Here is a 26151-nt window from a genome sequence, read left to right as displayed (position 1 = left end):
GAAAAAGACGAACAGACCTTTTTTCATTATCAATAGCATGAAGTATGTAACAACAACAGATGCATATGAACAATATCATCTAACACTTTTGGAATAGTAACACCAACTCTCACGTCTGCCTTATTTCACAGTAAAGAAATAAGTTTTAATAATCACTGTGAACTCAATGTGAACTTATCTTTAACAAGGCTATTAAAAAAATGTGTAAGACTTCAAAGGCGTCAAATAATTTTCCTTGGATTTAGTTTGCAAGACATACCCTGGCTTGAATGCTGATTTAAAATAATTGTTCCCATGTACATATAAACTAGCTAAAAAGGTCACTAAAATATTAATATGTGTTAATCCTGTTAGAATAATAAACTGTTGGGTAAAAGCAATAATATTGACATTTCATCACAAAGGGTTTTTTAATATATTTTCACAATTTGCGTTTAACCTTTTTTTTTATACAACACTATTTCCCCAATAGTTTGCTAAGAAGAAAAGGGTTATTTAAAACAAACAAAAAATGTCATCATCAGAGAATATTCTAATTGGATTCTTTCCAATTTAGTTCAGTTTTTTAGTTTAGCCCTTCAGCACCAAAGCTTTAGCGCCGGCGTTGACATTCGTTCGAATACAGTAACTGTACAACCGTTAACTCAATTGACGTAATTCCAACAGAAAATGTGACAACGTGACTCCAACTTTCATATAGGGTTTCTTGCAGCATGAAAGCATTTTTGTTTTGATTTGTTTGTATTTTCTTTGTACGGTTAGTCTGTCATTTAGCAAGACAACTGCAATGCAACAAAAAGAAACTTTCAGAACCCAGAAAGCAGTAAATGCGTTATCATTTGATCTCTAGCAGCTTAATTTCCTTTTCTCTTCATTCTCATCTTTGTCTTTCATGTTGTCATGATGAGCTATGACGAGAACAGACCCAAATGCTGTAACCTGGAAAGATCACGCACGTGGAGGTGACTTAGAAATGTTTTATTTTGTTCTTGAGTGTTGACGAGGAGTTCCATGGATGTTGTCACCAGAGAGGAAGACAGTGAGACGTGGACCCAAAGGTAAGGAATCTTCCTTGTGTGTGGTGGAACGCAGTAATGACTAGGCAGGTGAAGTTGGAATTGCAGATTGTGATCCGACAGCGGAAACATGGCGTGGTGTGGAAAATCAGCGTAGAGAAATGGCGTGGCTGGAGGTCTGGATGACAAGGCAGTCTTAATTGTCAGGAGCTTGAGAATGAACCCAGGTGGGCACTTGTGAAGGTTGAAGTTCAGTAGACAAGGATGAGAACGTGGTTACTTGAATAGTAAAACGAGAGGTTAATTTAGCAAACGTGAATTCACTATGGACAAGGTACTGCACCATGGTGGGCAACAAACTGGCGATGAAAACTGGAGAAAGGCCATGTTAAATACAGGAGGGTTGATGAGGGAAGTGCCAACAGCTGGGATCAGTCTGTGGAGGAAGAGCAGAGAAGGGAGGGACAGGAGACGACTCCTGGAGGAACCATGACACATGTCCCCTTTTTCTTTTTTTTTCTTATCTGTCACCTTTTTTTTTCTATTATTTTTCTTTTTTCTTTTTTTTTCTTATCGTGCCCATATGGAAAAAATTAACATTTCTTAAAGCAGTCACTTGTGAAGGTACGGAGGAGGGAGATTTAAAGCTTCTACATGCAAGCATCAGAGCTTGAAACATAGGCTGTATGCAGCTTTATATTTCCAGTAAGGTAAGGCTCTAAAACATGAAAGATAAAACCACAAAAAGTTTTGTTTCTTAGAGTCGCACCTCCAATCATCTTTTGATCTATTGTACAAGCCTTTCCAGTGGTCTTTTCATTATGATTATGCCGTTTTCAGTCAAAATAAAACAAACTGTTGTTTTCCAGGACATAGTTTCTACAGAGCGACAGGACTTCCGTCAGAATTCACCTTTGAGTTGCTGGGGGAACTTTTGTTGCAGTGTAAGCCTGCCCCTACTTCCCGTCATCCAACATTACTGTCTACCAGTCCTCTACAAGTGGATGCATATCAAACTGTATTTTATTTGTCTGATTCACAATTATTTAAATAAAGAAGTACTCAGAAATGCAGTTTTCTTTAAATATGTCCTCCATCATCTGAAAAATCCACAAGAACATGTTAAAAACACCAAAAACGCCGTTTTCATTGGAGTGGTTCTGTAAAAAAAATTTTTCCAACATAAATTTTAGGTCCTTGTGTACAAACTTTTGCAAGAAAATGTTTGGAAATAAGATTTATGCTTTCAATGTGCCTGTGAGCTGCTCTCTAAATTGCCCATTTGTATGGCTTTGCCTGATTCTTTCAAGAGGTTCAGTGTCTTGCTGACGTGAAAAGCGTGCAAGGAAAGAGGGGACACAGCAAAAGAGGGAGAGTGAAAAGGTGAGACAGATGGCAGAGATTAGGGATTGATTATTGATCGCTGTGGAGTTAGGAAAGATGGAGGAACACAGCCTAATTTCCTTTTGTTAGTGGTTTTTTCTTCCACTCTGTCTCATCGGGTTAGGAGAAAGGAGGCTGCACAAAGGATTCAGGCCATCTCTCCTTCATTTACCCTTTCTCCATTGCCGGCTCTAGTTTGTTAGGATTTCATTTTCTTCTCTGTGTTTAGTAACACTTAATTAAATGGGGGTTAGAACAAACAACACAAGTCAGGAGGAAAAAAAATGACTGAAAAGCAAAGGAGGAAAAACGAACGGATAGAATCTCCTTCATACATTCATAAGCACTTATTTTATTGATGCAGAACAAATCAGCACAAGGGAAAGATCTCGCCATTTCCTATTCCCAAATCAAACAAGCGCTCATTAAAAACTCGCCTTCCTTCAGTCTTCTTGCAAATCACTTTGGCAAATTCATTTCATGGAAACACACATTTCACCCCAAGACGGTCACCAAACATAATCTTATGGTTCATTTCCATTCAAATAACACAAATTTTATCAGTGATCACAACAGATTTATTCCGCCGTTTATGGCATTCATCAGTGCAGTGTTGGTGTGGTTTCTGTTCCTGCACATGTCAATAGAGCTCCAAACTCAATTATACCATTAAGTGCACGCTAGCATGCAGTAACTAAAACAGCAACCTCTCACATGCAGGTCTGATTTAAACACTGTGCAGTCGATAAGCCATTTCCTGTTGAGGAGGAGTGTGTGTCAGTATGTGTGCGCGTTGGTGTCTGCCAGAACAATGGCTATTCCTATTCTTTGCTTGTTTTTGTCCCTTTCCCCCTCCCTCCACGGCTTGTCATCTTCAGTAGTTGAGAACATAAATCCATGCCATTCTTTGTAAGTTACGTGTGTGGCGTTTTGTGTGGTGGTCAACACAATTGTTTGTGTAGTCTGGAGAGAATGAGTGAGAAGTAAAAAAAAAAAAAATACAAAAAAGAGCAAACACTTCCCTGGGAGTGACTAGCATACTGAATATAGACTGCAGTGCAGCGTCCAGGTTCTGTTGGAGGAATTCACACTTAATGAGTTGTCCTGGGACTTCAGACTGTTTAACACACACACAGAAAAAGACACACAAAAACATGGACAGTAGGTCTTAATGGTACTCTGCAATGGCTCCAAATCATTGGATTGACCCAAACCCTAACCTCGACCTCAACCAGTACCAGTTAGCTACTTATTTAAACCTTACCTCACCTTAAGGTTACCCTATAATGACCTCATTGGCTCCCTGTGTGTTTCGCGATTGATTTATACATTCTTTAGTTCTTTACATTCTTATTTATCAATTTGCTTTCACCATAAGAACCTTTGTTGTCCTCCAACAATTGTCTCTTATTTGTTCCCAGAGTTGAATCAAAAACACAGCATTCTTCCCTGTATTTCTAAAAGAGCCTTCCAGAGATACCGAGGGCTGCAGAGAATCAAGTAACTTTGAAAAACAGCCTCCAAACCACTTACTTGTTTTTCTTCTCTTCAAACAATTTCTTAACACTGAATGGCAATGTTAATCTTTTATATTCTTTTAAATACTCTCCAGGTACTCTGGCTTCCTCCCCAAGTCCAAAAGCATGTCTGAGGTTACTTGATGGCTCTAAATTGTCCCTCATGCTACATATATAGTGACCATGTCATGTACTTTTAGGATACAGATGGTGTTCACTCTGGACTGTCGCTACCCGAAACTAACACATGTATCTACAGTTGGAAAAGACTTGGTGCAAAATGTTGAAGTGGAGCAAATCTTGTTCAAGACTTTTCCTTTCACAGCTCTGTTCCAATATATGAAAGACTTGGTGATGAGTATGGTCACTTTAAAAACATCACTACCAAATCTGAATCCCTAATTGGTCAAAGTTCAACTGGTTTAACTTTCAAGAAGCATTTTAAAAACATCATTTTAAATGTACAAAAAGTTCATTATAAATAAAGGTTTGATTAACCTAAAAAATAGAATCAAAAGCAAATTATACATTTTTTAAAATGCATTACTTATAAACCCTCTTTATAGCTTCCTCTGAAGTTTGCAGATGCAGAGCCAACACAAACTACACTCTAACCCACTGCAATGTTTGTTGCAAAAGTCCTCACTGATACATGAACTTGGTGTTTATCTTAGCCTATATTAGAAAAGTTTCCCTACTTTTATTTTGTCATGTATTTTAATTAATTCTTTGCATCTCATTTATCTCATTCAGTGTTACAGCGCCTGTACAGCTAATTGCTACAAAACATGCTTTAAGTAGATTTTACTGTAGAATTACAATACAGCTTCTTCTTAATATCTAATCAGCAAATCACACTGTGCCAGCTCAGTGCCTTTGGAAATGAAGATGGGGTCAAGGTGACCTACTAAAGTCCAAACTGAGCATTTGATTAAGGGAGGAAGGTGACTAAAGTGACTTTGAACGTGACATGGTGCCAAACAAGCTGGCTTGATTATTACAGAAACTGCTGATCTGCTGCGATTGTGGTGCACAACCACGTGAAAGTTTTACAGAAGATGGTTAGAGGAAAGAGAAAATGCCCTGCAAGCAACACCGGTCTGTGTGAAAACTCCCTGTCCCATTCTTTCATTTCTGCTCCAACGTTTATGACTATTCAGAATCCATGCAACACACAATGTCACATATCAATTTTATTTAAACTTCAGCAGGTATTCTTGAAAATATTTCCCTATCTAGAATAGTAAAGCCAGTGGCACATACTTTGCTGCAGCTCATTAAAATCCCACTCTGATGAAAATAGTGTCTTTAACATATTCTTGTGGCATTTTCCTGATTATTGAGGACATTTATAAAGAAAATTAAGCTCAAATTGCATTTCTGAGTAGTTCTTTATTCAAATTGTTGTGAATCAGGAGCAGACAAAATAATGTAGTTTGAAAAAGAGCATTTTGTGTTGTAGGAAGTACGCTGAGCGGGCCACATGCGTTCTGCTCTCAGCAACGGGGAGGAAAAGGGGGCGAGCTTGCTCTGTGCCCATGGTCAACTCAGAGGCGAATTTAAAATGAATTACTTGGTACTCTGCAGAAATTATGTCCTAGCTTTTGATTTTGGCTAAAAACAGCACGATCATAATTCAAAAACCACTGGGAACGCTTTTACAATAGTCAAAAGATGACTGGAGTGGGTCTTTAAAATAAAAAAAAATACACCATGGGTGTGTGGAAGTAACAACTTCTTTTCTCCTACAAGTAACTAGAATATTCAGAAGAAAAACCAAAACTTTGTTTTTTTCCTTTTCTTGTTAAGCTCTGCTGTATAGAAAATTAACAGACAATCCTTACGTCCTGTGGCTGCCCTTATGATCATATGTTACTACCTTCTTAGAAGGCCCAAAGTGCTTTACAGTCACAGTCCCATTCACACACGCATTCACACACTGATGTGGCGCCAACCTGTAACCACCAGGAGTTATGTTGTGTTCAGTGTCTTGCCCAAGGAAGCTTCAGCACATGGGCAGGCAGGGCGGGAACCGAGCCTGCGATCTTCCAGTTAGAGTTTAACCGCTGTACCTCTGCACCACAACCCCTTCTCATATATGTTAGAGGAGGAAGGTTTAACAAGATGCCGTTTTATACTTCAGTTCAGGCAGGTCATTTGTTTGACAATAAAGACATTTATGTAAGATTTAGTAAATTTAAGGTGATTCTTCCTCGTTTCCTTATTTTGTTTATTTGATGGACAACACAAATAGACTTTTTTGTAAAAATAAATGTTTTATTTATCAATGTATTTTTACTTAACTGTTAACAGGTGGGGTATGGTGGTGCTCCTTCCTATTTAGGCAGGTGTTGAAGATGACTAAGAGGATGGTGAAGGAACAGTTTCTGAGCTCACTGGAATGTGTTTCCTAAGCTAAGCCCTTATGAAACGGTAAGAGAAACAAAATCCACTCAAAATCTAATACCTGACTCTGTTTTTATTTGAATGGGTGGGTGTCTTCCAACATAATGGTTTCAGCAGTGGGATAGTCTTGTTTGAACCCATGACTTCTTGCAATGTTTGCATTTGTCTCAAAGCGTTGAAGAGTAATAAAGATTTCAGTGAAGTCAGTGAACTTTCCGTGTTTTTGCCAGCTGTCGACTAACTGACACATCAACATGTTTGTGAGGAACTCCTCCATTACTGTTCACATTGTTGGGGTCATTAGCATGTTGCCACACATAATTAATAATAATTCAGTTGGTTTCGGTTTTTCCAAAGGGCACAAAGAAGCTTTGTGTTGAAGTTGTCCAAACCAAATACAGAACAAGATTGGGGCTCATTTTGTAGTTTACATCCTAATGATCACTTATATAGTGTCTTCTAGGTCTACAGCTTCTTCAGCAACCTGTGGGTTATGCTCTTTCACCCATCTACAAAAATCTGAACAAAACACACATTAGGCATTGTTCCCGAATTATGATCTCACCGATCTCCTTCTGTGAACAAATCTACCCTTCCTAGAGTCCTTTGATCCGGTTTTAGTTTCCCACATTCCCTGTTGGTCTCCTCTAAATTCCATTCATACAGCAGCTTTAATGGCATCATATAAATCGGATTGTTCTCCATCAATGCCGGCACAGGCCTCCAATGCATTCCTAGTCAACAAGGTAATCACTCGTGGAGCTCCTGCAACCTTTCAAAGATTAATGGACATCCTTCTAAAAGATTCTTCAAGTTGTGCAGCTGCTTATTTGGATGATGTTGTTATACAAAAACTTACAGGTAATGTGCATTTTTAGAATTTTTAGTATAGAACACCCCATGAGTAACTTGTGCATCCTTTTGGCAATTTTCAAAAGATAAACTTAATTTTTAGTTGTGTATAAATGAATAACTGATTACAGTCTGCATCTGTTCAAACACACATTTGCTCAAAGGGAGGACAAATTTATCAAAAGGTAAATATATCTGCTCCCCTATGACTCCATTTGGTGGAGGCAGATGGCTGTAAACCCTGAGCCTCAGTCTGTTGGCTGTCTGTGAAAGCTTTATAAATGGTAAAATTAAGTTTCTATGTAATTTCAAGATTTCTATGCAAAGTCCCTAGAGAAGATTATTGAAATTATGATCGAGCATCATTTCAAGAAAACATGGCCTGCACAGAAATGTACTGGTTAGTACTCTGACTGTACTGTAAAAGGACTCCTGGAATGAGTCTTGGCAACGTTTTTCGGGGACGTTTAGTGACTTTCAGTACTGTTCAGTCATTGATAACGTACACAACGGTTAAAATGCTTGTGTTTCTAAACGGAGACACAGCAATGAACCTACAGGTGCTCTTGTCCACAGTAACTTACAAAGGATGAATCAACTAATCCATAAAATATCTGTTGTATTCATGTATTATTGAATGTGCGATGTGGGGTTGAGTGTCATGTCCATGGCAAGGACACATCAACAAGAAGACTGTCGGTAAAAAATCAATCAGCAGATGGATGCTGTGTGTTTTGTGCTCATTTATTTTAGCAATTCAAACATTAGTTTTGGTATTTTTTTCATTTTAATAATTGTCTCTATAGAAGAGTGTAGCAAACTAGGGTTGTGTAACTTTCTGTGAATATTCTATGAATATTTCTCTTTTCTTTTGTTTCTTTAGACTGTGGTGGACTCACCACCAATTAGGTGTTAGTAGTTTTTTTATATATATATTTTTTTCTTTTTAATCATTAAAAGTTCAAAAGTTTTTGAAATATGTATCTGTAATGGGTGCACACATCTCAATTTTGTTAGGTGGAAAACAGTTTGTTTATTTTGTTTTGAGTTTCACTTCAGGACTACTGTTGATAATCAGGAAGAGGACTGGGGCGAAGAACATCAGAGACGCCAAGTCTTCAGTTATGGACATTATTTTTTCTTAAAGGAATTTATTTGGTTTATGTTGGAAACTGAAATTATGTGTTAGATTTTTTTAATTCATTGATTTATTTTATTTTTTGTAATGAGACGAGTTAGTTAACATTGCTTTCCTCCCCCCCTTTGAGAGTGGAATGGATTTGTCCGTTGCTTCCCCAAGTGTAATATCGGGTAGTGGTTTTTTGGATCGGTTCAGTCTCCTTTGCTTCATATCCATTCTTTATTTATTTTTTTGGCTCCAATACTGGAGACAAAGAATCCCCGTTCATTGAAAAAAAAACAAAAAACAAAAAAGAATCAAGCATTTTAAAACCACCTTTGTCCTGCTGACTGACTGAGGACCCTCACACAGACATTTACTCTCTGTTGCTGGAGAGTTTGTGCTGCTCATTCTTTCTTCTTTCCCAAACTAATATTTATTGGATTTATTTCAGATGGCATCTTTGGGAAAGAGCCAATTCTCCCTTTCCTCTGAGTTTCTGCAGCTTTCTTTGGACGAATCATGAGGGAAAAGTCTTTCTTTGCCAGTTTTCTGCTTTATAGAATCCCTTTTCTTCTCATCCTGTGTTGACTGTATTTTCATTGGTTCAGGTGCTCCTTCATTCAGATACACTATTTGAAATATAGGCAGTACGATGAAACAACAGATGAAATGCAAAGTTATATTTCTTTCTTGCATATGCTCCATGTGCAGTCGCTTGCTTGCCATATGACAAGACACCATGTTTGCATCAATGGCCAGTGTGCCAAGTCTGAAGTAGCTGATTGTGCTTTACAAGTAAAAGGGGAAACCAACTGCACCTACGATTGCTCCTCAAGCCTATATTCTATTTTTTATTACAGTTTTTTTATCTTCATATAATCTTTCTGGTAGTTTATAAAATTTTACTTTCAGCTTTATTATGCTGAGGATTTGCAGATATAAAGTAGAACTGCAAGTCTGCAGGCCAGAAACTAGGAGAGACTTCTCAAGAACGTCCTCATGAGAGATGAGGAAAATTCACAACTATTCATGAATGATAGGGATATTTCACATCTGATTTCCTTTTTTATATCCTACTATTTGTAATAAGCGATAAAAGTAAACCACCAGCTCACAGGAATGCTTTTCTACTAATACAGTATATGTACAATATAAATGAGGATGAAGGCAAGGATAAAAATGGCAGGGTTTGCTCACACCATTTCTCCTCTTTCAATCAATAACATAGTGATTCTAATAGACATTGATTGCATCTGAATCCCAGATCCCAAGTCGCAAATGTGATTATAAAATGGCCAGTCTTGACACTTTATTGAAAACAATGAGGCTGGAAGGAGAGTCGGGAGGAAGGGTGGTGGTGGTGGTGGTGGGGGGGGGGGGCTGGTTGGGGAAGATGGATTAATCTTCAGCTTGTCAGCCCGCTGAAGCCTCCTCCTTCATCCACATGCATGCGTGTGATTATGTGCCAACAATTCTGCCCATTCTTTGAAATATATCAGAAAATGCGGCATGCATTGTGGAGTGTTAAAGCATAGAAAAAGGAAAAGTTGGACAAGTTGCGGCACAGAATGTGTCGACTATTTTAGAAAGCAATCATCAATCACAGTGATTGAAAGATTACTTGGTTTCATTTGCTTGGATATTATCAGAAACTATTCACTAACGTGCCTTTTGTTTTTTTGAAAGGATTCTGCCACGTATACTACCAGAATAAACGAAAGGTCGATCATGATGGAATCAAAGTGAAAACTTTAAGCTTTTATTCAAACTGCAATGGTATTACAGTTTTCAAAAAAGCTCAAAAGCCAATCAATTGACTGACAAGCCTAACCAGACTTAAGATGTTTATCCCCCTAACCTTGATGGAAGCTGAATTTGGCCATTTAACATAAAAGATTTTTATCACTGCATACAAAAATAAGCAATTTTATGAAACTCTTCCTTTGCTGAATTTGCAAGTAAAATACACACAACATCAGAAACCACACATGTAATTTTCAAAGCTGCCAAGCCTGTTATTAAACTATCTGTCAATCAAAAGGCAACGCTCGCAGCCCACTCCGGCAGATGTTTTTTGAACATGCCTGGGTGGGTGACATGAGTAAAAGGTGTGCTGACGGTTGCTCTGTAATGACAGCCCACTGCTGGAAACAAAGCGAGCACACCTCAAATGTGCAAAAACAAACAGAAGAGCCGACCAATGAGCTGCTGGCCATGCACAAAAAAAAAGGCTTAGGAAAAATTGTTTTAAGGCTTTTAGCAAATGTAATTCAGTCCTCTTACATACTTTATTTGTTGCATACATTTCTTCTGTTCAACCTTCTTGAAGTCACATTTCTTGTGGGCTGCCAGGATTTGTATGCATGGAACAAAACCACATGTTTATGATTACATGGATGTGTGTGGATGTGTCCCTTTGCCACTTTTGTCAAAGAAAGTTGCTTTCAAGCCCTTCACTGTGAAATGTTAGTAGCAACCTTTTCCTTTGCTCATATTCTCCACCTGTAGGTTACAGCAGCTGATTCGTGGCATTTTTTAAGCCCAGGAGAAGGCTTGCATTTAATGCCAACACATTTGCTTGGTTGTTGTTCAAAGGCTTACACATCATTTGAGCGCTTTGTTCCCTGTACAATGTCATGGAGGACTCATCAGAATTGATTTTTCTCCGGACTCTAATACAAGCTTGTTGTAGTTTCAGTAAAGACTGTTATCGTTTGTGTGATTGGTTCTTTTCTTGGCCTTATTTTACTTTAATTCTTGAAACATCACAGACAATACAGTGTGGGATTATAAAGTATTACTACATCCGCTGTAAGGATTATCAAAGGAAGGGTGGATCAAGGACACGTATTAAAAAAGGATTTCTTCTGTGACCATGACTGCATGTGTGAACAACAAATCTTCAATATCTATTCATTTTTTATTAAGATAAGCTGCAGTTTATTATCTTTAATAGAAATTGAGGTCTGTATTTTGGTTTTCTTTTCAATGCAGAAGCAGCCTTATAAAATCTGTGAAGCACATGTGTGCTTTTGTTATTCAAGGCTGACATGCTACAGAAACAACATGCTTTGTTGTCTTCATCCATACATGTATGGCCTGTCTCTTTACCATGCAGCAAGTACACAGATTTGTTTACATGCCATTGGAATGCTCTGCTATTGTTTGTTCAAGTGCAGCAGTGCTTCTGTCTAAACCACCGTAAAAAATGAATTTGATTTGGTCTGTCACTCATTGCTTATGGTAAAACATGCAGCTTTTTTCTTTTTTCTTTTGCAGAGTGGAATGACAAGTTGTGTTTATGGCACAGAGTCACTCGTGCATAATTACACCATTTAATGCTCTTCCGACTGATTTGGAAGGCAGTGTTCAATTTAGAATGTAAATGTGCTTCCCTCATGTTCAGTCAATTATCCCTCCACCTAACATTTTCTATGGAATGTTTTGTTTCGCCTTCCTATTCTTCTTCTTTTCTTAATGGCCCTCAACACGTGTAATCAACTCAGGACAGCGCCCACATTGAATGTCAAGGACGTATGGAATCTAAAATAGCATTTTCTGCTGTATTCAGTAGAACTGTGCTTAAAACAATGTCAGCTGTTCTAGGTGTTTGGATTCCTATTCGTCGGGGAGCGTATGAGTGAGGTGTCTTTTATCATCCAAATTCATTTTTGCAGCATGAGACAGCAACCCAAAACATACAGCAGGAGTCACAAAGAATTATCTCCGGCAGCAAGAGTAACTAAAAACCCACAACAGGCATTCCCCACTGAGTCCTGATCTCAACAACATCAAGTCAGCCTGGTTTTATGTGAAGAGACAGCAACTGCTGTGACAAAAAGAATTATAGCAAGATCTCCAGAATGCTTAGAATATACTGAAACCTGTTTGCGAGCACACCTGAGAGAATTGGCAGCAATTTAAAATGAGTAAGTTATCACCCCCAAACAATCGTGGATATTTTTTTAGCCACTTGATTTTTGAGACCCACTCCAAGGAAAATTGTGTTTTTGGTGTTTTTAATATAATAATATGATAATAATAATATGATGGAGGACATATATAAGGAAGTTGAGCTTAAGATTACATTTTTCAGTGTTTCTTTATTCAAAATACAAGACAGAAGAAAAAGGGAAATGGGGCGGACTTACTCCAATAGTCCTGCCCACAACTCTGACGCATATTTCTAATGAACTCCTGCCACTCTGCAGAAACTATGTCCAAGAAAACAACACAGTTTTTTTTTTAATTTTGGCTAAATATTTAAATATTTAATAAATAATTAAAAGAGCACTTTTAAAATGTATTGAACTGGAACTTTTGCACTTTGCTCGGGAACTGCACAGAAAACTGCCAAACTACAGTAATGCTGCTTTTAGCTCCCAAAACTTTATTTGGGTGTAAAACGTGCACATTGCACTATTTTGGCACATACTCATCTCACTTGCATGAAGCACCAGATGGAAGTTATTGTTAATTTCTTTTGAGGAACATTTTTGTGCTTGTGTGCGTCCTTATAAGCCCAAACCATCAGAACAAACAGAGTACAAGATATTAAGATGCAAAGCTAAAGAAAAACAGTGACTCCAAGGCTGAGAAAACAAAAAAAAGCCAGTGAGAGAAATTCAAAAGGAGGGGATTGAGAAATTGTATTAATGTGTAATATGGAGTTGTGCCAGCGGATACGTGCTGAAAGCTTCTGGTCAAGTAGGTGTAACATGCTGCTGGTAGATATGAAACGAAGACCAAGCTTTTTTTTTTTATTCCATTTTGGTCTTTTTTGTACCAATGTTGTCTTTTTTGAGGAAACAATAAAGTTTATCTTCAATTTGTTTTAATGAAAAGTCTATGTGAGTCTATGTAAACGCGCATTTCGGGCTTCCCTGTTTAAAACGTTTACGTTCACGCATTGGCACGCAAGTTTCTCCCATCGTTTTCAGGCTCTATGTACAAAACGCGTGTTGAAAGTTAAACCGGGTCAGACTTTGACCAATGAGGGACTAGGATTTGGTAGTGATGTTTAGTTGGCCCGTTTTGTATTCACAGAAGTTTCAACCGTTTGAACATTAACCATAAAAGAGAAATTAATTATTCTGGAATTCTATGATACCAAGTCTCCCAATATTGGAATAAAGCTAGGAGAAAAAAAAAGCCTCTAGCAAAATTTGTGAAATTTGTGAGATTTGCAACGCTTCGATATTTCACACCAAGCCTCTTCCAACTGCAGGTGGCGAACATGCGCTAGGAAACAGTAGCAAAGAAAAAGAATATGGCTCTCCTCCTTGCTGTGTTTGTTCTTGAACTTATATATACTGAGGACAATTGACAGAAATGAAATCAGCTGTGGATGGTTAACATGAACCTGGAGTGACGGGCAGGGTACAACTCAAAACATGACGAAAAACAACTTATAAACCAAATTAAACCACAGAATCCTCACAGTTTGGATTGTCTATCCTCTGCAAAAAAAATATATAAACCCTGTAACATTGTAGATGATACATTTAGGTGATGTGTAGATTTGTAATGTCACCTAAATAATATGTGCTTTGACATACCGTAACTCCTTAACCATTCATGTGAACAACGTGAATCACCGGATTCTGTAATGGAGAAAAGCTGTGCACCGAAATGCAACACATAACTGACAAAGTGTTAAATACCGTCACAAAGCCGCCTTTCACCACAACAGAATAAGCTGATTTACGTCGATTGTGTAAACACTTCACTACTGCAAAGTCTTAAATACGGAAGCAAGGTTGCGTTTCTCCGCTTCAGAATCCATTAGAATTACTTTAAATGCGTAAACGGTTGAAGAGTTATGATTGGGGGAAGAATGTCATCACTGACGCTAAAGCTGTGGTGTGAAAGCATTAACAGCACACGTTACATGTTGGATGTGTTTAGTTGGCGCAGAGAACACCTACAACTCAGTATCACATTGATAAAACTTTCTGAGCTGAGGCAAACAACTTTCAGTGCACTTATCAGAACATTGGTACGAGGAAAGAGGGGATATTGGGTTAGCAGTGAGAAGTGATGTTAAAGAAAAAGAATTAGGTCCCTGTGAGCTATACTCATTTTTTATTGCCTTATCTTTGCTTGTTGCTCTGCTCTACCTCTATAGTGCCCAACCCCCCCACCCCCTCCAACCATCTGCAGTATCTATCCCCATGGAAGGGTATAATTCTTAGGGTGAAAGCTGAGGTGGCTTTGTCTGCATCTCTGTGGACATGAGATGGACTCGGAGAAATAGCTGGCAAAACATTGATTCACCTGGCTGTGGCATATGCGCGCGCACACACACAAACACACACATGGATGAACAGCTATACGGACAGACAGACAGGCATCTGCTAGCTTGACGGGGAGGCTGATAACGCCTGAGTGAATAAACACTCAAACACATCATGGAATAAAAAAACTGCGACAAGCAAGTGCACACGTTTACGCAAAAAAGCAGTACGCCATCAATATGCAAACTAGCTAATTAGAAGACTGAGTGACACATTCAACACACCCGTCCATCCACTCCCACACTCTGGCTCCCGCACACACGCCTAATAGAAATGCAAAAATGTCAGCTTCAATATTTACTATCCAGTAAATCATAACACAGGCATTAAATTGAAAAGCTATTTACAACCCAAATCAATGGGATATCAGTGTCATTCGCTGCCCCATACAACTCATAAAACTTCATTAGCTCACCCACAAAACTGATGGATTTTTCACAAATTATGATTTAGTCAGTGAAGCTTACTTATCCAAGTGAGATTTGAGCCAGGAAAAGGCTTTGAAGGGGACAGGCAGCTCCTAAATATCATGATCCCTTGGATAGAATTGACTTGTAAATTGGCCATGGAGCACATGTATATAGGGGGAAACATCTAAATGTCTTGCGGGTGACACAATGAGTATGTGCATAAGAGCAGAAAGGGGAAGACCCGCAGGATCAGTGTCCGTCTGTGGGCTGATTTCTGAATCCCCACAGGCAAGATAAACCACATACAGCTGTGTTTGAGGGGGTTCACTGAGCTAATTCAATGGATGTGCTATACAGGATCATTTGTAGGGTTACACATGCACAGAGACTGCTTTACCCAAGAAGGGGATACCCTCTGAAAAAATACTACACCAGCTGGCAATAGGAGACACACACAGATCCTCGCAAAACCACGTGCAGCTCCGTGCAACCCACTTGACTGCATTAAAGGGGCTTCATCAAAGCCATTCATGTTGCCTACATAGGCCATTATCTCATTTGCAAGACAAATGGGGAAGTCAGATTGGTCAGTGGATTTTAATAAAGAGCCAGCTGAGCAGGCTTCTCTTCTGCGCGCTTGGAGACACTGCAATCCTTGACAACTCTTGACATCCTGACAGCAAACCTTAAAATGAACATTATAAGAAGTTTAAATTGGACCATGTCTATTCTTTTTTGTATTCTGAACAATGAAACAAGACCAAAGTCTCATTTGGTCACTTTAAATTCTTAAAACTTGGCGTCCACATGTGTGGACTTCACATTTTGGGTTAAATTACCACAGTAGTTAATTGAGGCCCTGTCACTATGTGTGTAGAGGTTTAGTTCAAATATTAGCTTTGGTCTTAAGAGGTTAAAGAAAATCAAAAATCAAAATATTTCATTGTTTGATCCATCTGCGGAAAAGAAACAAACAACTGCATAGCTGAAGCTGGAATATAAATGTTCATGTTGAGTAAAACTTGATATTGGCAGACGAAAAACAAACATTAGCATTAAAAGCTTCAAAACATCACTCATGGACTTTCAATGTCTTTTGCCAACACCAAAAGACATTTAGCTCATAGAATACAAAAACACACAATCAACAATTTAGCTCAAAGCTACAAATTTTCATATAAACAGCTGCCAAAGTATTTTTGGCACCAGTTTTTCTTTTACAGTCATGGATAACAGTAATCTTTAAAAATAGCTTCCTTAATGTTATGCCATGCGAGCATGTAATTATTTGCTCTGCTCCAAAATCTCACGCAAGTCGACTGAAAAAAGCCTACATTTTAAATGTAAACAAACACTGTATGTTTTTAATCTTTCAAGACAAATTGGTGTCCTTGGATAGTGTTAATATATGCTCATGGAGAACACAGATATGCTACTCTTCCTATGAAACATAATAATGGAGTCCTATTAGAATAACCAAGCGACAGGGATGTGGAGGCGGAGGTCATGCTTCCTGACCCTTTGTGGAATAACTATTGTCACTGTAGATTGCAGCGCCATTGATTTGCTCTGCTTTGAAAGTTATCTGATTATTGAGAACCACAGACTGTTGATTTAGCTCTGCACTTTTATTGGATAATTAAATAAGCTCAATAGGTTTGCTGGTATCTGTGCATTTCATCAGTCAAATGACTGGAAGAGATGCCCGCTTAATCCGACACAAAGACAACAGAGTAAGAAATGCACATACACCTGATACATTTTTTTTAATCAATGGCCAGACAAAGAGCAATGTAGCAATCACTGATTTATTGTGAACTGTTTTTCTATAGGTCACATTGACAAGACGTCATGGTTCGCAGCTTTTTGCGTATGATTTTACTTATTATTTTCCAGACTCATTTAACTACGGTGGCCCTAAAGTGCAAATCACACCAACCAATCACTCAATGCAAAAATGTATTTAGGATCACAATTAAAAAAAACAAACGTCATCGTCCAATCAGTAATCTCCCATGGTACCTACAGTTTCCGGTTTTCATAAATACAAATGAATATTTCGGAAAACAAAAGTAACTTCCAAAGCTCAAAATTAAATGTTAAAAAAAAGAAACAAAAGAAAAAAAAAGAATTAAAAGGTACTTTTAATGGGACATCAATGTTTTCCATCATTTCAAGTGAAAGTTAATTGGCATGAAACAATAGTGGTCTGTATGCTCCTTACTAATCACAAAACATTTATAAGTATGTGAACATTTGAGGACACGTTTAAAAAACTCAAACGTTATCATCCAATTAGCGATGTCCCACAGTACCTACTTCTTCTGGTTTCTTATTGTTTCATTTATTAACATTTCATTTTGATTTCTGGGATTTTCTTTTGTTTTCTGAAACGTTTCGGTTTTTTGTTTCCTTTTTTAATTGTGTTTTTGTTTCTTTAACTTTGTTTTCATTTGTATGTTTTTAAATTATTTATTTAGCTTTTAACATTGTCGTTGTGATCTTTAATCTGCTTTTGCATTGTGTGATTTGTTGGTGTGATTTGCTCTTCAGGGGGGTATTCCAGGAAGCATGTTTAAACTAGCCTGACTTTAACCCTGAACTCTGGCTGAAATCCGCCTGAACTTGCTTCTCTGTCGTTTCCAAAAGACCGGATATGAGTTAGCGTAATTACGCTCGACTTGGTAACCCTGGGTTAATGCGCGTGCATGTCAAGTACATAAAGACATTCTCAATGGATCGCCGATTTCCGGAGTCACCATGGAAACGTGTGGAGAAAAAAAAGAGAGTGCTATACTTCAGTGAGACGGAGTCTGAGATTTTAATATATATATACATATATCTTATCCAACTTGAATGAATTACTTTAATTGTAACATGTTACAATTAAAGTAATTCATATTATTTTTAATTAGGTGTACACCTAATTAAAAATAATATATTTTTACAACTCAAATTTAAGTATTTATCTAATTAAATGTCATATTACTCGAATTCAGTTAAATGTTTTTCCATATTAATTTATTGTACTTCTTGTTATCTCATATGTCTAATTTTGAACCTGCAGATATACTCACTTTTATAACAATAAAATGAATGTGACACAACGGATTTGCAACATGATTTATAATATGTTATATTATCTTTCTGACTTTAACACTGCAACAACAGCCAGTAGGGGTGCTTAATAAACTCATCATCCTCTCCCTCCCTCTCACTCATGGTGCAGGAAGAATTAAACATAACAGGACAAATAACTCGGCAAAACACAGTAAAACAGCTACAACTAAAACATTTGGTAGAAAACCCACACTTAAACCAAAATCCGTCCAGACAGGCAAAGGGAATGGTATCCCGCAAATCCTTGCGGTGCCGATCTAACAGCAGCACCAAAGTTACACCTACTTCATTGAATTAATTTGAATGAAAGTTAAATAACTCTAAAAACTAGATGCTATTTTTAAGATGACTTAAAAAAAAAAATTTATCTTAACTGAAGCAAATAATTCAGTTAGATCAATGTAAAAAAGTTATCTTTCCAACATCCATACGTGGTCTTATCACCCTCTCACGGTGGAAATGTATTTTCTGAGCTTCTTCATCCACTAATTCATCTTCAAATGGACACGCCATGCTGCCTCACCTCTCTGAAAACAAACTAACATCAAATAAACCTGCTCCAGACCAGGTTATGATCAGCGCATGAGTTGCTATGGGAACCAAGCATATCCTGAAACATACCTCCTTTTTTGGAATTGAAAGCTGAGGTTATCCGCTTTCTTAGCCTCAAACTACCGTGGTAACTCACATAACCTGCTTTCTGGAATACCCCCCACCCCCACCCCCAGGGCTACTGTATCTGAAAGTGGTGTGTTCTTCTTAAGTCTTTTCATGAAAAATAAAAAATGAAAACATTTTCTCAAACCATGATTTTTTTTTTTTGCCACATCTAATGATGTAAAATGACTAACTCCCGTCACTTTAAGCAGAAGCTTATTGTACAATGTTTTAGTTTAGTTTTTTATGTTAAACGTATTATAAAAACAGCAATAGGTAAATGTGTCCACTCCCAGATTAAGAACAATAAACATCTTTAAAAAAGGAGAAAGACACAAGCTGTATCTTATTTAAGCCAACTCCCATTTCACTTTGAAAAAACAAACACATGCGCACGTGGAGGAAGTCACGTGACCTAATTAAAGGCTGTGTTTGTAAATTAGCTTGAGTTAATCTCCTTAAATTTGAGTCTAAACCTGAGTTAAACATGTCTTTGGGCAACGGACTTGTTTTATTTAGAAGAAAAGGGGTCTGGAAAACATCTTAGGTGAGTTAAGAATCTAAATGAAATGACTTTTGGGACTATTTTTTAGCGTGAAAAACAGGGGTTTTCAACACCATTTTTATTCGGTGCCTAAAATTGCAAACTAATTGGTCACCTGAGCACGTGGCTAATTAGTTTTTAAAAAGGACAAACGTTTTTTTTTTGTTTGTCTTATGTAAAGCTATAGCTTTTAATGTAACCTTTAAAAAAAAAGGAAACATGCTCCTGCTCTGACCTACTAAGAATAATAATTGGCTTTAAAAAAATTACAAAAAAAGATCTACGTCATACAATTCGGCTCAAGTGTATTTTTTTTCTATTTGATCCCGTATTATGATATATATGCTTGTTCCATGATAAAAGCCCTTATAAAACCCTGGCATGCCGGTGAACCCCCTCCCTCGTGCATAGAGGTCTGCGGCTGTGAGGCGTCTTTGGCCTGTAGGTGGGGCTCTGATGCAGTGTTTCACTTCAGAGGGAGCCTGGAGGTGATGGCGAGCAGGAGGATGCAGCTGCAGCAAGGCTGCCTCTAAAAGAGGCTAAAACGCACACCACAGGAATATTGATCAAGAGGCCAAGGGCCAGTCACTCGACTATACTTTATATTTTTTATGGGGAGTTATCTTAAATTGTTCCTTTCATCCTAATATATATATATATATATATATATATATATATATATATATATATATATATATATATATATATATATATATATATATATATATATTAATGGACTCCTCTTAAAAAGTTTTTTCTTTTTAAATACATTTAAATTGGTTATAACCGGTAAAGGCTGACTAATAATTTCTCCCTCCACCCCCATGCACACAGCTTATTTAGTTGAAGTCATGATTACATAATTAGGCTTTTACAATAATAATTGCTTAAAAAAATGCAATGGGTTTGGGGGGTGGAATACAATCCTGGGGCATGTTCAAAAAAATCTAATCCCCTGCAAACTGTCTGAGCAGGGGTCGCAATTATGTTGCCTAATCTCTATCTTTAAACGATCCTACGATTAGATATTTTAAATCCGATGATCTGATCATTTCACTCCGGTATTGTGTCGCATTAAATTTCCCCTCATGGCTTTGCCAAATCCCATTCTGAACGGGATGAATGCCTTGCTTTCTCACGGATGCGCACCTCTCTGGTTATCCGCATCATTTTTGCAGAAGCTGCTTTTATTTTTGGAGGGGAAAATGATAATACAACTTTAACTTTTCAAAGCCTTTTGGTTCCGACCGCACCTTGCAAGTGATCTGGGAAACGGAACCAGTGTTGCCCTTATAAAAAGCCCTTTGAGGAGGAACGTGCTCTCATTTCTGCACAGGTAGTTTCTAGGGACTTCTTCTGTGCAACCCCCCCCCCCCCCTCTCTTTTTTGCCATCCGGAGTGGCACTGCGGACGGTGCTGAAAGCTGTCCTTTCCTCACATTCATCCTCTCATTCCCTCCCGGAGCGCAGATCAGCGGTGGAGCATCAGCCTCCTGTCCTGCCCTCCTCTCCATCTCTGTCTGTCCCTCGCGCGCGCGCCGCCCGCCTCCCTCCGCTCGCACTCCGCCGCAGCAGCCTCAGCACCTTCAGTCGAGCAGGAGCACCGCACTGAGTCACATCTCTCGGCACACACGCTCCCAACACGCGCACGCACGGGCACGCACTCAGACGCAGCCTCCTGCAGTATCCCACACGGCGCAGCGGCTTTTCCAGCGGCATACCAAGTGCGTCCTCGCCGGGAGATGGGAGGAGCAGTTCCCGGGTGTCAGAGCACTCAGAGCGGCTGAACGGTCTCGTTGGTTGGGGGATGCTCCTGGAAGTCTGCTGCTGCACGTTATTTTCCCCCCTGTGCAGGAATCGCCTTTTGACTGCACGTCGACAGAGGATTTAAGTGGACAAGTCTGGATTTAACATTTTTCTGAAGATTGTGGTTCTGGAGTTGGGATTGCAGTGGACGTAGTAGTACCTCTTTCCGCAGTGTGGATGCGGCTGTGCCTGCTGTCTGCAGTTATTACAGGTATGGAGTGGAGTATGAAAGTGGCTTTACATAGTGTTAGTTCCACAGTCTACGGAGTTTGTAGTGCGGTCTGCCGCCCAGTTTATGGCCGGGCTTGGGGTGTTAGCTCACCATTGCGCCATGCAGCCAGGTGACAAGAGGCGCGCTGCACCTGTTCATGCCCGCTGTCGAGCCTTCGGACCGGGCTTTCCCAAACGCTTTATGTGGTACTTTGCCTCATATTCCCCTGGATAAGACCACATTTGATTCCAATGACCCGCTTCGCTGTTTTGCTCCAGACCGCGCGCGCACTGGAGTCTCCCCGCCTCGCGCCCCGTCTCCTTCATGCCATGTGTGCCCAAACTGCTCACGCCAATCCCGGGGCGATCCACTCTTCTAAGTTGACAAATTAAAGAATGCGTGAGGTCGGGGTGTAGGCAGTCTGCGGGGCTGAAAGAACTGCGCAGGCTCGCCTGAACATTTATTGGGGCGTATATATTTGCTCCGGCGTGGATTATTTTCTTTGGAGACTTGGCTGCCAATTTTGGAAACTAAGAAACCATGTGAAACTGCACACGTGTATCTGTTATGTATGCTCGTATTTCTAGTGGAATATTTAAATTTATATATAAAAAATAAAATATAAAAGTCTTGATTTAAATAGATATATAAATAAATATCTTCTCCTATAAGTCTTTTAAAACCTTACATTTTCAGCAGAACTTTTCTAAATATTTCTGTACATCTTTTCCTAATAAATGCCATCGAATATATACAAAATAGGCAATTTTCTGAGTTATGGAACAGTAGATGACATTTTGAGGCAGATTTGCTGGACTTCAGCTTGAGTTTATGATGGACTCAGAGCTCCAAGGGCAGCAGGGCACGTCTCCTGTTCACCAAGAAAACAAAAATAAACTTCCAATGTCTTTAGAACATTTCAAACAAGTTAAATTCCACTAAACCTGAATTTAAAACACATTTGTAATCTGAACAAGTTTTTAAAACTCCACAACTTCATGACACATGCTTTTTTTTCTGACCTTTCATTTGATTTTGCATGATTTTATCATAATACAGGTTAGATAAGGTTTCAATCTTGCAGGTTTGAAGGATATTTGGCTTAGTGTGAGTTATTTCCTGACATTAGTGTCATCTGGTGTTGAATGAGGAGGTTTGATAGCAGCAGTTTTAGCTGATTTTTGGACATTTTATAAAAGACACAACAGGACATTCTCCTTTCACACCTATGCCGAGTCTTACAGTGTGCTGTAGGTCTTAAACTGTGTCATTACATTTATCACCCCCTCTTCTTTTCTCTCCTTCCGTCTATTCACCTTCTGTTGCACCTCATGCACAGAAAGCAGCTGCTGCTTCAGCCGACGTTAAATGCAGTTTTCACAGTGCAGCAGTGGCACTGAGCGCTCTGAGCCCCTCTACTGGTTTGTCCCCTCCCTCTGTCCACCTGCAGCCCAGAGTCAATGCATCAATTCAGCGTTAGTACCTGAGTTTATCCTGCATTTAATGCAAAGACTTCATGTTCCTGTAAAAATGCCAAAATGATGCATTTATATCTGGCATTTATTTATTAGATGCTTTATTGGAATTAATGCTTCACTAAACATGGATAAAGATATTTTTGGAAAAATCGATGAAAATCATACAAGTTCATGCAGTGATCCAACATACTTCACACTGACTTAAGGAGAGTGTTAATATTAACCGTTTGAATACTTTGTTTAGGGAAATTTAGCACCAAATGTTTTTATGACCAGTTTATTTAAAAACGGAACTCCTTGTGATAGTGACATAATGAGCACTCTTTTTCCTTCATACTTTCTTTAGAGTTTGTGTTTGTGATGTTACTTTTTAACTTTCTTCTAGGAGTTTTGTTGATTTTTCCAAATGCTGCTGCCAAGATCTAATAAAAGAGGAGCTAAACAGTGGGAAACTTTAATCTGTGTTTTTCCCTTTTTCACCAGTTCTAAACTCTTAAAAGCTGTAGAGCGAGTCACAGCGCTTATTCCTCCTCCTTCCCATTCCGCTGTCCATCAAGGCCTGTCTAAGAACTGGAGCAGCAGCCTTTATCGGCCTGTAAGCACCTCACATTGACATACAACCCCCTGTCTGTCTGCCAGTGTTACGTCTACAAGGCTGGAGTTTGGACTCGTAGAGCACGGCCTTGTCAATATTATGACTTGCTAATGGATAAACCCTCACTCCAACCTTGGCAGCAAATACATTCATTGCATTTTGGGGCGGCACCCTTGGAAGAACAAGGGCTGAGAAAATCTTTGCCATGTGTTCCTGTCGGGTGAGGAAGCTGAATGAGTGCGAACGGGAAAGCTTCTCCGTATAGTGATATAAATACCCGCTAGCCGCGTTGGCAGAACCCAGCGGAAGTGTGTTTGTCTGTATGTGGGTGTGAATGATGCATCTGTGAATGGCCCTGTATGAATACTCTGGTCACAGAGATGTATCGTCATGTCAGACTGAATGATGTGTCTGTGAATTAGACCTGAATGGAGGTCTCTGTTTGTTCTTCGCCTGTTTCCCTCACTCCCGCCCTCACTCACTTGTACGCGCTTGCACCCTTCTGGGTTGTGACAGGACTACCAGACACATGCCAGTGTCCAGTTAGACTCTGTGTTCTCACTCCACCTAACAGCAGAGAGGAGATAGCATTCCCCCGAGTCACCACCAACTGTGTTCTCTCACCCTGATCCACTTTCTATCACCACAGACACACTGAGGAAAATCCTGTTTTTGGTGTTTTTAACATGTTCTTGTGACATTTATAAAGAAAATTAAGCTTAACATTGCACTTTTGAGTTTTTATTCATGTAAATCGTTGTAAATCAGGAACAGATGAACAAAGGCAGTTTGGAAAAAGCTTGTAGATGTAATGTTGACTCTACAACCACAAGAAGCCCCATGCTCCATTCCATTCTGATGCACCCACTTGTAGACATCTAGATCCATGTTTGTCTTTGTTTTCCTCTTCTGAGCTGGCATCTGGCTCAAACCTGGAAAGTTAGACTGGGGTTGGGAGGGGCTGAAAGCTAGCGGGAGAGAGTGTACAAGCTGGGCACCAAAACTCCCATCTACAACTTAGAGGCGAATTTTTAAGGAACTACTGCTGCTCTGCAGAAACTATGTCCGAGAAAAATGACACAGGTTGTTTTTTTTAATGTTTGCTACAAACGGCATAATCATAATTAAAAGACCACAGGAAACACTTTTACAACACATCCAAATATTATTGCAGTGTGTAATGGCGCATTCAGGTGACCACCTTTAATGAAAAGTCTTTTTATCTTTTTAATAGGGTAGATTTTCTTTCAAAACGCAGACATGCAACTGGTTTTCAAAGTTATCATAAAGGAGAAATCATTAATTGTGGTTTGTGCCCAGCTGGAATTATATCACACCGAGTCTTCTATAAATCGGAATGGAGCTGTGAAAGAAAAAGCCAGGAGCAAGATTCACCAGATTTACACCACTTTGACATTTTGCACCAAGCCTCTTCCAACTGAGTACATGCACTAGTATCAGTCCAGTGTGAACACTGTATGCTAAAAGCATATGTAGCTTAATAGTTTGCCAAGACGGGGATTTTTTTCTTCTTTTTTTTTTCTTTAGAAATATCTATTACTGTTTAACTTTGAATAGTCTGTCCCTTGCTTTCTAAAACGTCCTTTGTCAACTTGACCTTAAAATCTGGGAACTGTAAGATTGCATTTAAGCCGTCACTGGAAGAGATGGCATCTCTGACTGATGGCATGGAGCTTTTGATGAAATTTCAGATTTTTGTTGGAGAATGTTGGCATGTTATTAAGAGAATAATTGCTTACAAGTAGGTAATTAACCTTTTCATTATGCACCACAGAGCTGAATATTGATGTTTTTTCCTCTTGCACAGTCAGCACAGATCTAAAGTGAGGATCTCCAAACAATGGGTGTTGAGATGTCTGCTCTGAGAAATCAATACATGTCACAATGTCCCATTTAATGACAACCTTTGTTCTTCTCCAAATGGTTAAGTCAGCATATGCTTTCAACCTTTAGAGAAGATAAATGTGATGTGGGTGAGCATGTGAGTGTGTAATCTGTCATTCACAACTACTGTCTTCAGGTTCCTTTTTACTTGCCATCAAAAATGGGGTCTAATACATGTTCATGCAACTATTACACATCAGCATGATTTTTATTTTCACCCTCCAGCTTTTCTGTCAGGATTTCATCCATCTTTTCCACTTAATCCTTTTTTTTATTCTTAGGGTTTTCACCTCAAGCCCTTTGAGGCCTAATGTTTCTGTCTGACTTTGAGATGACTCTAACTTTATCTGTTTGTGTGCAGCATTAAGCAAAAAAAGAAAATCTGGTGTGGTGAAGAATGGAGGAAGGGTGTAGATGAGAAGAAAGGAGAACTGGGGACATGCCTAAAGTTATCAGTAGGTTTGGCAGACTGCTCCATTTGATAAGACCATATTAAACGTTTCTCCAAGGTTCTTGTGATTCATATGGAGCTGTGAATCTGATATATAAACAGCTCTCTTTGATGGTGCAGCAGATGACGAGCTGTGGCATATTGGCTCTAATGCTTGTGCGTGCCAAGCCAAGCATGACAAGCAGTAAATTAGTTTTGTTTCAGTTGCATGAAATGATGAGAAAATTGCAGACGGTCTTGGGGCAGTTTTTTTTTACCCAGTGCATTCTCTGTCATTTACTTCTTTGCTGATGCCCTAAGTCCTAGCAAGGATTAGGGACTTAATTCTTTTTTTCATCTTGTCTCTTGCTAAGAAGTATGTGCACACATGCTTTAACACATG

At 38.9% G+C, this 26151-nt stretch overlaps 1 protein-coding gene across 3 annotated transcripts in view; it reads left to right on the top strand.

Moving 5' to 3' along the window:
- Positions 1-26151, top strand: part of plxna4 (plexin A4) — a 259710-nt gene that overhangs the window by 11501 nt on the left and 222058 nt on the right. The window contains exons 3-4 of one of the 3 annotated variants that reach the window (XM_078942272.1): positions 909-1058; positions 6230-6349. The gene's annotated coding sequence lies outside the window, so the exon portion shown is untranslated. Of the gene's footprint in view, positions 1-908; positions 1059-6229; positions 6350-19148; positions 19328-20430; positions 21341-26151 lie in introns of those variants that run through there. The other 2 variants (XM_023952327.2, XM_023952326.2) reach the window with 2 other exon arrangements.

The sequence above is a fragment of the Oryzias latipes genome, chromosome 23, assembly GCF_053564925.1.
Source record: "Oryzias latipes strain Hd-rR chromosome 23, Olatipes_Hd-rR_3.1".
NCBI lineage: Eukaryota > Metazoa > Chordata > Actinopteri > Beloniformes > Adrianichthyidae > Oryzias > Oryzias latipes.
This window is presented reverse-complemented; position numbering and strand designations above follow the sequence as displayed.